The 14,599-nt window shown below is 43.0% G+C and overlaps 1 protein-coding gene across 3 annotated transcripts in view; it reads left to right on the top strand.

The window, feature by feature from the left end:
* The first annotated feature begins 239 nt into the window (after positions 1–239).
* The window catches only part of znf804b (zinc finger protein 804B), a 569,768-nt gene continuing 555,408 nt past the window's right edge, over positions 240–14,599 (top strand). For 2 of the 3 annotated variants that reach the window (XM_078417239.1, XM_078417220.1), the window contains exon 1: positions 372–543. The gene's annotated coding sequence lies outside the window, so the exon portion shown is untranslated. Of the gene's footprint in view, positions 277–371; positions 544–14,599 lie in introns of those variants that run through there. The other variant, XM_078417230.1, reaches the window with a different exon arrangement.

Genomic DNA, 14,599 nt, shown 5'->3' with positions numbered 1-14,599 from the left:
AACAACAGAAGAAAACTCCACCACTGCTCAGCACAGCACAGGCAATTCATTATTTGCGAGGAAACTCTGAGGGTGCGGTGGGGATACAGTCAGAAATTAGCAAGCTTATGCTCGGGATGGCACCGTAATTGAGCGCAAGGGGTGAGAAGATGCACGTGTAGGAGACCAGGTTCCCCCCATCTCCAACCCCCCAAGCTGGTCCCTGTCTCGCCAGCTGACGGGCGGAAGATGGCTGACGGCTTCGCTCCATCCAGCGAGGACAGCAGCAGTCCCCAGGTAAGCGCAGCGGATGGGTCAGTGGTCAAGCGCGATGGTCATCCTGTCCCGTCCCGTTGCTGTGCCATGCCGCGTGCACTGGGTCTCCCGGAGCCTGAGCCTGAGCTTGAGCCGGGGCTGCGGCGCGCGCCTGCTCCAGGTGTGCGGCGATTGTCAGCAGGTTCCCGGGCGCTAACCCGCCGCATCCCTCTTCACGCTCGGCACCGTCCGCAGTCCACACGTTAGCAGAGTCATCAAAATCCACTCTCGTCCTCTCCGCATTTCAAGGTAGGGTTGCACGTTCGGCCTTTTACAACAATGAAAGAAACTGGCGTTGATTTTAAAATGATGAATCGGCGACAACTGCAGAAAGCTTTGTGGCATCAGGAACATCTTTGTTGATGTGAAACACGGGCTTTTTTTACAAATGGGAATGCATCGCAGTATTACCCATGTGTGCATGTTTTTTTTTTACACACATTAGCATCAATACTTGTACATTTTTTTGCATCACAATCGTGGCAGTTGATGAATCAGCAAAACAGGGGATTACTCTGTCCTTAATGGAGGATACCCAGGTTGAGGCTCGACCGAGGAACTTCTAGGAATTCACTTTAGCTTCCAGGCCGTTATTTTGTAACCGAGACGGAAAAAATATCGAGTGGAAATTTACAGATATCCATAAAGCCACTGAAAATAGGATAAAGTCCGTTAACCCACACAAACAACACAGACCAGACGTCATCTGAATATCAAGTTGTTAAACTCGGGCTGGGGTCATTCTGGGGAGGGCAATCATGTGACATTTTAGCCATGTGACATGTGCAAAAGGCATCGGAGTAAAATTTGTGCAAGTGCTGCTGCATTAACTTTGGGTCTTTGGTTAATTATTTCTCCAGATGTTTTTGCACCAGTGAAAGTTCTGATCATTCTCAGAGATTTGATCATTTAATGTAATGATGACATGAGACTTAATTATAAGATATAGAATCATACAGCACGGAAATCAGCTCTTCCGCTTAACTTGCTCATGTCAACCAAGATGCCCCATCTGCACGAGTCCCACCTGCCCACATTTGGTCCATATCCCTCTAAGTCTTCCCTTTCCATGTACCTGTCCAAGTGCCTTTTAAATGTTGTTATAGTATACAAATGTTGTTACTTGTATGAATTTTGTATTTAAAATTTTGAACTGTGCTGAGCATCTTTGCTGTGGTAGGCTGGTGTCAAGAAGTGGAGTATTAAGGTCAGGCAAAGCAGGAAGTTGAAGTTGGGCAAATTATGAAATTAAAGGCGTGAGAGCAATATAAAGAGAGGAATCTAAGCAATTTGAGCGTTGATTCATGTTTCATATTATCTTACAACAGTGAAGGAGGTTATTTGGCCTATCAAGCCAGGCTGGTTGTAAAAGCATTTTTCTCACTTACTCCACCAATAATTAAGAGTCAAGAGTGGTTATTTGTCATATGTACTGACAATGGAAATGAAATTCTTACTTGCAGCAGCTTAACAGGCTATAAATAAAATATACATATATATAATAAACAAATCAATCAATAAATGAAAAACTCCAATATGTGCTAAAAAACTTAAAGTCCTTAGTGCAATCAAAAACATGAATAAATCTTATTGAATTCACTGTGATAACTAATATAGGTAAATCTCATCTCTTTGTCTTAACTATTAATATTATAGGCATTCTGTTATGTATCCTGAAACCACAGCAGGATTTTGCATGTGCTGCTTAAGGTGTGGTTAATTTTCCCAGTTAAGTTTAGAGATGCAGCACGGAAGCAGGCACTTGGGTCCACCTAGTCAGTGCCAAAGATACTAGAGGAACAAGATAGACCACTCGACCCTAAAAACCGTAGTACGACAAGGCACCATTTTATTAGGGAGAAACTTGCAGAAACATTTAAAAAGAAAAATATCAAAAGTCTGTGAATTGATAGGTGAGATATATTCTGCATTTTAATGGTATAATCACACATACTGTTCTCCCCAAAACACTGATTACACTGTGAGGCATAACGAACGTTTTGCCTACTAAAATGGCTCCTTTGCGTACAACACTTCAGTATAGGTGATTTCTACGGAGTGGTCCATCTTGTCCCTCTAGTATCTTTGGTCAGTGCTGACCAGCGATCCCCGTACACTAGCACTATCCTACACACTAGGGGCAATTTACAATTGTTACCAAAGCCAAATTAACCTACAAACCTGTATGTCTTTAGAATGTGGGGGGAAACCGGAGCATCCAGGGAAAATCCACACTCTCACGGGGAGAATGTACAAACTCCGTACAGAAAGCATCCGTAGTCAGGATCGAACCCGGGTCTCTAGCGCTGTAAGGCAGCAACTCCACGACTGTGCCACCATGCTGCCCCAATTGTTAGCACCTTTAATCTATCTTATCTCATTCCTTGTTTTCTTGGACTCTGGTTTGGATTCTTGTTCCATTTGAAGATGACAACTGAACACCTTGATGGATCCAGTCAGTGCCCAGCTTGCATGTGGCTAAGGCAAACAAGGAGGCTTTTTCTGGTTGGCTGCCAGTGACTAGCAGCGTTCCGCAGGGGTCGGTGCTGGGCCGTTACTCTTCATGTTGTATATTGAAGATTTGGATGAGAGGATTGAAGGCTTTGTGGCCAAGTTTGCGGATGATACAAAAATAGGAGAGGCAGGTAGTGCAGAAAAGCAGGGATGCTGCAGAAGGACTTGGACAGGTTGGGAGAGTGGGCAGATGGCACGACATAACAATATAATCAAGTCAAGCACAAGTGCAAAAGGTAGAGCAAAGAGAAAAATACCAAAGTGCAGAATAGAGTTTCTCAGCATTGTAGCATAACAGTCACAGAGAAAATGTCCAATATTCAAAATGAGGTAGGTTGGAAAATTGGGCTTGTGACATAGCTTATGTAAGGATTGTTCAGAAGTCTGATAACATTAGGGAAAAATACGCTTTTGCTTCTGGTGGTATGCACTTTCAAGGTTCTATATCTTCTGCGATGGAGTATAATTGGATTTCCACACTAGAAAAAATAGCTTGTTAAATTTTTTTTGGGAGTAGCATTGGATCACTTCTGGCATTGTGCAGCGCAATGTTCCTTTCCAGTAATCAGCACACGTGTTATTATTGTCCACATCCTGCCTGCGTTAGACCGGTTCATGCTATGATGAGTTGTGAATTAAATTGGAATGTCGATGGCAAGGGCATTGGAGCAGCTGAACATGGTGGGAGCTTGGACACTGCCTTGCACAATTCCTTCAGCACTGATTTCCGTCCAACAATTACATCCACCTTCCTTTATTATCAGTTTGTATGCAATCAGTGCAAAGACATATTGTCTTCCATTGACAGCACAACAGTGGGACTGTTGATTCTCTTTGTGAGGCATGGATGACTCTATTGCAGGAACACTTCAATTTTACAGTCTGAAGTCCCATTCATTTGATATGCTTCAGATGTGTTGTCTCAACCATATAACTTTATATGTCAGTGCTTAATTTCTAGAAACATTCTGTGACTCATTTTATTCACTCAACCATCTTGACATTGGTAAGCCAAAATATTATTGTTGCAGGCTGATGAGAGCTCAGGATACACAGTATATTCCCTGCTGACTACAACTCTGAGACACTGAACTAGAAACTCAATTACAGAGAACGTGCCTATTTGGAGTAGGCAATTGAATTATGGTGCAAATTCAAATGTAATTCTTATATGGTATAATTGCACACTTTGAGTGTAGAATGTGCAGGCGAGCAAAGCACATAGATCATGCAGACATCAATCACATCAAACTACACGTTGTCCAATTGACTGTGAAATTGATTCATATTTGTGCACTTAACAGTCTATGTAGACCTTCCACTGGAAAGCAGTTCTGAAAACCAGGGACAAGAGCAATATTTACATAGAACATAGAACAGATCCACAGAACAGAGCAAGGACAGATCCTTCAGCCCACAATGTCTGTGTCAAACATGATGCCAAGACCAACGCTTACCTGCTTGCTTATAATCTACATTCCTCCATTACCTGCATATTCAAATGCCTGTCCAAATGTCTCATGCCATTATCGTATCGGCCTCTACCACCACCCTCAGCAGCGTGTTTCAGCCACTCTCACCCTCTGTGTAAAAAAAAAAGACTTGCCCCACTCATCCTCTTCAAACTTTGCCCCTCTCATCTTAAATCTATTTGAATTTGACATTTCCATCCTAGGAAACAGACTCTGACTGACTAATGCTGTTTTGTGCTATTTAAAAGGATTATTAATTAAAGACACAAAGTGCTGGAGTAACTCGGTGAGTCCGGCAGCATCTTTGGAGAACATGGATAGGTGAGGTTTTGTGTTGGGATCATTCTTCAGTTGATTGGGGTGGGGAAGGAAAGCTGGAAGAGAGGAGGGATAGGACAAAGCCTGGAGGTAATAGGTGGATACAGGTGAAGGGGGGGGGGGGGGGGGGGGTTGATAGGCAGATAGTTTGACAAAGGCTAGAGATGAAAAGAGAGGTGTAATAAGAGTTGTGAATTGTGAAGCTAGAGGAAGGAATGTAGGAGAAATAGGTGTCTGTCCAGGTGGGGCCCAAGGGAGAGAAGGAGGGAAATAAAATGGGGATGTAAATACATGTAGTTCTGCTATAATGCAATAGTTGCAGAGGGTGGTGAATCCTTGTGTTCTAGAAGATCATGTTATAAAGATAATCGTGTCAGTGGAAGAAAGGGGCGTTCGGAGCTAAAGAGTTACTCACAATAACAACGTTATTTTTCCTGCACGATTTTCAAAACTAAAGGCCATTTCAATAGCAATGCTTATTTTTGTTACTGCAAGCTAAAAACACAAAAGGCTGTATGTTAGAGACACAAGAAACTGCAGATGCTGGAATCCTGAGCAAAAAATAAAGTATGAATATTGAATTATTTAATTTCAAGTAATACCACCCATATCCCCCTCTTGTTTCCTTGCCAAACGCTCCTTGTCCCCATTTCTTCCACCTTCTCTCAGCACCCCATCACCCTGCTCCTTCCCTGCCTCCATGCGTTCATCTCCCATCTGAGTCCAATATTTCCTTTCATTCCCCCTTTCCCCTCACGCATTTCTTCCTCCACCCATATCGTTCCCTCTGGATTTACATTCCACTCCTCCTCTTCTTTCCTTATCTTTCTTTTTACCTCGAGAATTTGTCACTGTCTCCACCTATCTGCCAATCATCCCCCTTCAGCTGTATCACTTGCTTGGCATTATCCCAACCCCACCTCTCTTTTTCAGTTTTCTCCCCTCTACTCCATCAGTCTGAGGAAGGGTCTCGACCCAAAACGTCCACAGATGTTGCCAGTCTGACTGCGTTCCTCCAGAATTTTGTTTTATGCAAAAGCCCATGTTTTACAGTGTTTAATAGAGTATCATTGCACAAGTGTCATGAGTGTTTAACTGTCATTTGTACCAAAAATGGAACAATTAAATTCTTGCTAGCAGCAGCAAGCACAGAAGCAATTGTTTCTCTATTTCGGTGACTAAAGTAGCAGTTGTATTCTTGAGAGACAGCCGTGTATGATTACCCCAGGAAATAAGTCTTTAACAATGTAACATTGTTACATCTTTGTCGTATGCAAAGTTTCATGAATGGATATTTTGCTCTATGCAGCATTTTGAAAGATTCATTATAGGAGTTGATGGCTCACTCATAAGGGGGGAAGCAATGGAATTGGTCTGTAAATGCCTCCATCCCCCTGCTCCAGTTCTCACTCCGAAACTCTTCCTTTGGTTAGAAAACATCTCGCCGATGCTCCAAGCTGAGTTCAAAGAGCGAGAGCTGGACTGAGACACCCAAGTTTGCCGCCTTGAAAGTGATCCTTTTAGTTTAGTTTATTGTTACGTGTATCAAGGAACAGTGAAAATCTTTTGTTGCATGCTAACCAGTCAGCAGAAAGACTATACATGATTACAAGACAATACGTGATTACAATCGAGCCATCCACAGTATATAGATGCATGGTAAAGGGAATAACGTTTAGTGCAAGATAAAGATTTAGTGCCTTGACCTGAATGTTCATGAAAATTCATCCCAATACCCCCAGCCATGTTAATGCAATAAACTTAGCTTCAAAAGACTCCCCAACAAATCTCTGAGTACAGGTAGTTTTGCTATAATGCATGCTTCCGTAACACAAATGGATATAATGTGAATGATTAATTAGGAATCACTATTTAAATTATGCAGGCCAAATTGATTAAGAAAGTGGGGAACCACACAAAAATTACTTTGGAAATGAACAAGGAGAAAAAAAACCCACTACCTCGAATTTAAATGGTAGAGGGAAAAAGACTTGTTTCCTGCTGTAATCTGGCACTTTTGTCTCTCAAGAACACAACTGCTACTTTAGTCACATTGAAATAGAGAAACAATCGCCTCTATGCCACAGTAGATAATATAATAATTCTGAAGTATTATCCAAAAAGTTTTGTGAAAAATAAATGAGGGTTCATTAACAAGAATAATGTACAGATCAAGGTCGTGGTTCCAAGCTTGAGTGTACAAATTCTATACAGACAGCCCTGTAGTCAGGATGGAACCTGGGTCTTTGGTGCTGTAAAGCAGCAACTCTACCGCTATGCCACTCTGTCACCCCAAGTGTCTCTTTCTTAAAGAGTGAAGCACATTTAATACTTTCCAATCACTAGAACAATTCCAAATACACAAACTTGGAAGTTAGTAATCCGAATGTCTACTTGGTCTAAATCCATGCTGCGACTCGTTTGCTCCCTCCTGTTGTCATGATGTAAAAAAAGAGATAGATATTCATGAGGATGTATCTATATACTAAAACTCTCGTTTGTTATCTTGTTTGTGACTGAACTTCAGCCAAAACGGTACACGATAACGCAACAATTTTAGGCCCACCTTACTCACCATTGTCACTATAGTGATAATGCAAGTAGTTTTATTGAAATCGGTGTTATATTTTTAAAGTTATTCACATTTTTAAGTTTAAAAGGAGGAGGGGAGGAGGGAGGGTGGGGGGAAGGGGGGAGAAGGGAGAGGGGGGGGATTGAGGAGAGAGGGGAGGGAGGAGGGCAGGGTGCTGCACCAATGCAGGAGAGGTTTGGGCCCAATGGGTCAACTTGGTCTAGTATATTTATAAACTTCTAAATAATATACTATTTATTAATCAACACGGAAGCATTAGATCAAAATGCCATTTTTCTGTTTGAAATAAAATAAATCTCAATCAAAATGCTTCTTTATTATCCTGTCAGATTCTGTTCTGTGTTCTTTCTCGTCGATCCCCGACATTCCGTTATTTCTCGTGCTTCTCTTGTTCCCTTCTGCTCCTCACCGCCTCTCGATATCTCTTTGCTGTTGATGAAAAAAAAGACACACAATTTTAATATAGAGGTATTATTGATCGGTCAAACTTTAACTTGAAGAAAATGTGAGCATTTACCTCGGGAGTTATAGGTCAACGTAGCACACTTCTAATGACAACATTCTTGGTCGATCTCCCAACCTTCAGGAATACTTTGACATTTTCCTTAACCCTTCCTCGGCTAAGAGCCACATACAGTTGTTCATGCTGAAATACCGGTTTCTTGAGGTATATCAACACATTCTCCATGGTTTGTCCTTGCCCTTTATGGACCGTCATGACAAAACTTGACTCAATTGGGAACTGTCTCCACTTAAGGGGAATGTCTTTGCCTTCTGTCAAAGTGAGTGTTATCCTAGAATCATAACAATATCATCTTTGAAGGCTCCAATGTAGATTTTTGCAACAATCAGATTGTTATGTAGCTTTCCACGATCATCCTCGTTCCATCGCATAACCGTAGTTTAAAGTTTCTCATTAAAATGATTGGAGATCCTTTTTTCAACTCCAATTTGTGTGATGGTAATCCAGAGATCTCGACTGAATCGAGGAATTCTGTCAGGAAGTGAGTAGCATTAGTTCCCTCAGTCACAGCATTGAAAGAAAAGTACTCCTTCATGATTCCAGGGAAGCGTCTGATACATCTAGAATTGATGCTCCTCATCATATCGTTGAGCGGAACCAAGGTACAATTGTCAGAGAATAATTGGGCAGGAATGTCGAAGGTGGGATATATAAAATCAATGCAATCCTCCAGTGATCTTGCTGATAAAACCATGTCTTCTGGGATTTCCATTTTATCGTCATCATTGTTTGAAATCCTGTCTTCTCTGACTGTCCGCAAAAATTGAGAATAGTTGTCAGTCTCTCAATTGCATATTCCTCTTCAATTGAAACTTGGTGAAAGTAGGATTTCTTGATGCAGGAATTTTCAACATCAGCATCATTTCCCCTTTTCACCACAGGAAGTTGTCGAAAATCGCCAAAACAAAAGGTAAGAATGCCACCAAAAGGCTCATCGTTCTTTTCGCATAGATCTCGAAGAGTTCTGTCCACCGCTTCAAAGCTCTCCCTCCTAATCATCGGGCACTCATCCCAAACAATCAGTCTCACTCTCCTGATCAAATCTGCTGTGCTGGAGTTCTTTTCAATATATCGTCTTTGAAGAAAGGAAGAATATGTCCGTAATCTGTCCTCAATGAATTGAAGGATACTGGCCCTATTACATGATGGAGAAGCAGTCTCAAGTAGTAGTATTATCGGTCACTTCAATGGGTATCTTGAATCGAGAATGTGCAGTTCTTCCACCAGGCATCAATGTAGCTGCTATGCCAGAGGATGCTTCAGAAAAAGCAACATCACCTTGAACTTTGGAGAGGATCAAATTGGTGAGAAATGTCTTGCCCATTCCTGCTGGTGAATCAATGAAAAACATTGAAGGAACATTCCTTTCCAAGCAGCCACACACATGGTCATACACTGCTCAGTATTCAGCAGAGGCTCCTTCTCTTTAACAAATCGCTGTTGTTCAGGTCTATTGTACTGCAATTCACGCAGCAATTCTGGATTGTTACCATCAAGGTCATCCTTCCATGTCTTGGTAGTGGCACATGAAAGTATCCCAGTGTCTTGTTGTAATTCTCAAGCCTGTCTTGAATATACAACAGCCTGATCATGATGCCTCTCATCAATCATGATATTTGGATCATCGATTGTTATCCGTTCTCTTTGAAGGTAATCTTCAGACATTGAATTCTTGAAGCGATCCCATAATTGTCGAGGAGTGTTGATCTCAGCACTTGTCAGCAAAACAACAAACAAATCTCTCATTGCATCGGGGAGTCTTGTCCTCTCAGCATCTTCCATCATCTGTTGCCAATGGTCGTCAGTTTGCAACAAACCTCTTTCTATGCAGACGTCTTTGAAGGAAGGAAGAATATGTCCGTCATGTGTCCTCAATGAATTGAAGGATACTGGCCCTATTACATGATGGAGAAGCAGTCTCAAGTAATAGTCACCACATCTTGGAGAAACGGTATACACTAATCCCAGAACATTGCTGGAAGATCTTCCACTATCTTCCCACCCTTCCTTGTTTGCCATTTCCTATTGTTCCACATGTAAAATTGGGGTACAACAGTGTAGTACAGTGTTCTTGCAAATCGATCTGAGAACACAATTCCATGAATTCAGTTAAAGTCGTTCTCGTGATATCTTTATTTCTCACCTGCTGAACAGCATCGACTAATAACGACTCGTTGTTCTTGTGGTAGATGTACCTGGAGTTGAATGACAGCGGGGTGTCTCTCATGAGTTGGAAATCCAAGGATTGATCCCACTGCTTCCGATGGACCAATATATCTGCCAGTCAAGTACTGTGCAATTTCGTCATCCCTGTCAACTCCAAAAACTGCTTGATCACTCCCCTTCAAGGTGTACTTGAACACGTATTTGACCGACTTTACAGAGAAGCATATCTCAACATTGATGTGACATTTGAACAACTTCAATAGTTGAGCATTATAGGGCACCACCCATTCGGAAGTAATAGGTCGATCCCGGTGACCTTCTTGATGTCCCTGAAATCCTCCCATATCTGGAGATCTTTTCCTGTACAGAGGATATGAATCATCTCCACACCATATGTTTTCGATAAATGGCTTTGGGAATCTGTTACTGCATCTCCCATTCTTCCAACATGGAGAGGTTTGGTCGCAGTATAGTCCATGAATCATGTGCTTCAGTCACCAATCCATGCAGCTTGGGATCTACTTGCGGGTCTGGTATTTCACCTTGCACAAACCTGTCAAAATCTCGTGGTCGTGGCTTCGTCAAGCCACAGCAGACAATTCAAATGAGGCTGGCCTCTCTTCTGATATTCCACAGACGAGACAAAAGCTATACGGTTTCCAAAGAGGCCATCTGGTCCAATGAGGTACTTGATGAATAGTTTTCTTTTCAGATCGAATACTCTTGCAATCAAGTCTGGTCTATCACACGGCTGCTGATTCAAGTCTGGTCTATCACACGGCTGCTGATTCAAGTCTGGTCTATCACACGGCTGCTGATTCAGAAAGGGGCCCCGTCGGATCTCGCTCCACTTCGGATTGCAAGTCATCGTAATAAAGAACGAAGCATTGTCATACTTCCGAACATATATCATGGCGTCCTGGCATCGTTCCATCGTGTATCTCGGTCCACTGACAAATGTCGAGGAGAGGATGATGCACTTTCCGACGTTTTCCAAATCATCATTATCATTTAATGCATCTGTCAGGCCTCTGTAAGTTGTTGATCTCAACGATGCTTGATTCATGCAAATATAATTGAACCTATCACTCTCAATCTTAGCTGCCATATCAACGACATATTGTTGAAGAGTCGTCCTGCTCTCAAAAGGCGGTTTAATTCATTATCACGATTCATGATCCTATCGGGATAATATTGCATTGCTGTCAATTTCTTGCTGTTACTCATTTGGAGTTGGTGATGCCATCCAACATCACCAAGCGGAAAGAAAAGGACGTATAGAAAACTATATACAACCTATGAGACTCTAAAATGATCCCCAGGCAGCCCCCTCTTTCGTTCAAGTCAATGTGCTGTGATCTCGCCTCTGGTTCATCATTGTTTGGTATTATGACAGCAACTTCGTCGGCCATTTGTGCGTTAAACTGCCTTTCATGTTCAAAAGCTGACCGACGATCTGGATCAATGATGATTGATGCCTCTGGTAAATCTTTCATTGTTGTTTGATGAGAAGAAATGTAAGGGTTGTTTCGTCTTATCCAGTTTTCAAGCATCTGAACAATTTCCCTTTGAATACCAGCACCCCACAGTATACCCATTCACAATTCAATGCTATCTTGGGGGTTTATAAAATAGATCTGCAAGAATTGACTCAGTTGGTCTTGGTCAGGCATCAACTGACCAAGGTAATGATGAATATGCCCTTGAATGATGACTGAAGGACGCCATCCAGGCCTTGGTGGCACCACTTCCTTGGCACAGAATTACGTCATTTTTAAAAGAGGCAGTTGTATTGTCCAATATTCTTTCGGAACTTGTTAGCTTGTGGTGTGTCAATTGTATACAATCTCACCAGTTCATCAGGTGGTGCCTGGAGAGGAACAATGTTGACCTTACCCTTCATGCAGCAAAAGTTGGCGGGGGAGGGGGGCTAAGGGGGTTGAGGGGGGGATGGAGTAGGTGACTGGGGAGGGGGAGATAAGGGGGGATGGAGTGGGTGAGGGGGATGGAGTGGGTGTTGGGGAGGAGAGGGGGATAACAGGAGTGGAGTGGGTGAGGGGGAGGGAAGAGGGGGATAAAGAGGGGGGATGGAGGGGGGGAGGGGGTTGGAGTGGGTGAGGTGGGGGGGAGGGGGGATAAGGGGGGTGGAGGGGGGATGGAGTGGGTGGGGGGGAGGGGAGGATAAAGGGGTGGATGGTGGGTGAGTGGGGAGGAGGAGGGGATAGGGGGGATGGAGTGGGTGAGGAGGGGGGGTATAAAGGGAGTGGAGGGGGATAAAGTGGGTGGAGGGGGGATAAGGTTGGTGGAGGGGGGATAAAGGGGGTGGAGGGGGGATAAAGGGGGTGGAGGGGGGATGGAGTGGGTGAGGGGGGTTCTTTAAAACTACCTTAATGCAATTTCAGTTAACACAGGAGAGGTTTGGGGAAGTTTTTAAAGGGGTTATCTTTAACGGCTCAGCAGCAAATAAAATAAGTCTTAACTTTAACCGCTCGGCAGTGGCGGAGACGCCAGTAGCTCACTGATGTCTCAGCGGGAGCTCTTGGGCTCAGCAGCGAAGGAGACGCCCGTGGCTTATAGTGGGAGGAAGAAGACGGTGGCGGTGGCAGCAACGCTCCCCCCACGTGGGACGGGGACCAATCCAGGGTCTAGCGGGAAGTGAAAGCTGAATGCCAAATGGCGACCCTCCCCCCAACTGCGCATGATCGGGAGATGAAGACAAAATAGCAACCCTCCCCCAACTGCGCATGCTCAGTCACCGGGTGGCCATCTTACGTAAGTGTAGGCGCGGATCCGGCGTCTATCTTATGTAAGTATTGGCCCTGACTGTGCATGCGTGGTTTTTAAAAAACTTAAAAAAGTGAATAACTTGAAAAAATATTACACCGATTTCAATGAAACTTCTTCCATTAGCATGGAAGTGACGGCGGTGAGTAAGGTGGGCCTAAAATTGTCGCGCTATCGTGTACCGTTTTAGCTGTAGTTCAGGAACAAACAAACAAACGAGAGTTTTGGTATATAGATAAAAGTTCTCACTGCATATTTCTTGCCAGTCAATGCCTGCAGTCCATTGCGAATCTTTATCAATTGCTTGATCTTAGTATGAGGAGTACTAGAATTCTCCTTGTCCTCAGGATTTCTTCTATTTCTGATAATTTTATAAGCTTCTATTTTCCATTTAGTACCATCTTAAATCTCACTGGTTAGCCACGAATGGATTACATTTTTCTTTTATGTTTTTGTTTCTAAAATTAAAAAAAAAAATTTGCAACTTGTGCATGAATTTTTAAAAATGTTATCCATTGGTAGTGTTCAAACTCTCACACATGGGATATTTTGGTTTCCCTAACCTTGACAGCATAAATGAAATGTGGCATTGGGATCTGGCCCAGGGGTGTTATTACTGGCATTAATATCTTCAGCCACTTCTTCACGCTGGCACTTCACTTTAGTACTTTGGTGTTTGGTTGGTTCGTTCCTGTCTCCCCATTCTTAAGTGAACCCATTCACTGATGGGTTCATAGTTTAGAGAATTAGCAGCTTCAAATTCCTGGGTGTTAACATATGGATGACCTGCACTGAGCCTAGCATGTATATGTAATCAGGAATGCGGTGCGCCAGCACCTCTTCTTTGAGGTTTGATGAGATCCAGTATATCTCTGAATACTCGCACAAACCTATACAGATGTACTGTGGAAAGTATCCTGACCAGGTGAATCATGACATGGTATGGCGATTCCAATGCGCAAGAACATAAGAGGCAGCAGAGAGTAGTGAACTCGGCTCAGACCATCAAGGGAACAAACCTCTCCTCCTTCAAAAGCATCTACATGAGGCACTGCCTCGAGATTGCAGCACCTTTCATCAAGGATTTCTATCAACCTGGCCATGCCTTCTTCACAGTGACGCCATCAGGCAGGAAGTGCAGAAGGCTGAAGTTTCACACCATGAAGGATACTCTCCACATCCTTTGACATCTAGGGCTCACTAGATTTAACGTCCTTATTCTTCACCCTTACGGGAACAGGATCATTCTGTGTTCAACCTTTTCCACCTAAAGATTGGTGTCGGTGAACTGGGGTGCTCCCTTCATGACTGTCTTGCTACTTTTTGCAATTCTCATTGATCTGATAATGTCTTGCAGTAATGATTCGGTTATGAGATCATGTCCTCTTCATGAAATGCAGGCATGGTATCCATTAATGGCACACAGTTCAACAGAGCTTGGTTTGATCCTGAAATTAATCTCACTTAACATGTGATTTGGGTTCCGAAGTGAAAAATTTCCTGTAGATGAAAATCACATACTAATGACACAGGATCCAAATGATACGTATTTCTGTACCGTATAGTGCATGTTTTCAAGTGTGAGTGAATTTTAAACTACCCACTCTCTATGGCACAACAAGAGCTAGTAATGACTGAGTGGGCAGTTGAAATGCTGGTAGCTTGTTCAAATTGTCATGGTGGATTTTATGCAATGTCACTTGCCAAGAGGGTCCAGAATAAATGTAGGCACTATTTGGTGATCACATTGCAACAGCCTAGGAAAATATCATGTGTTTGGAATTAGATTAATTACTGACAGGCCGACCACAACGTTTGATTGCCAACCAATTCCTGACAGGCCGACCATAACGTTTGATTGCCAACCAACTGCCTAAGACGTCTAGACTGTTATTCTCTGAGAGGTTGTTTTCTAACATCACTCACCAGAATAGA

Source organism: Rhinoraja longicauda, chromosome 2 (assembly GCF_053455715.1).
Source record: "Rhinoraja longicauda isolate Sanriku21f chromosome 2, sRhiLon1.1, whole genome shotgun sequence".
In the NCBI taxonomy this organism is placed as follows: Eukaryota; Metazoa; Chordata; class Chondrichthyes; order Rajiformes; family Arhynchobatidae; genus Rhinoraja; species Rhinoraja longicauda.
This window is presented reverse-complemented; position numbering and strand designations above follow the sequence as displayed.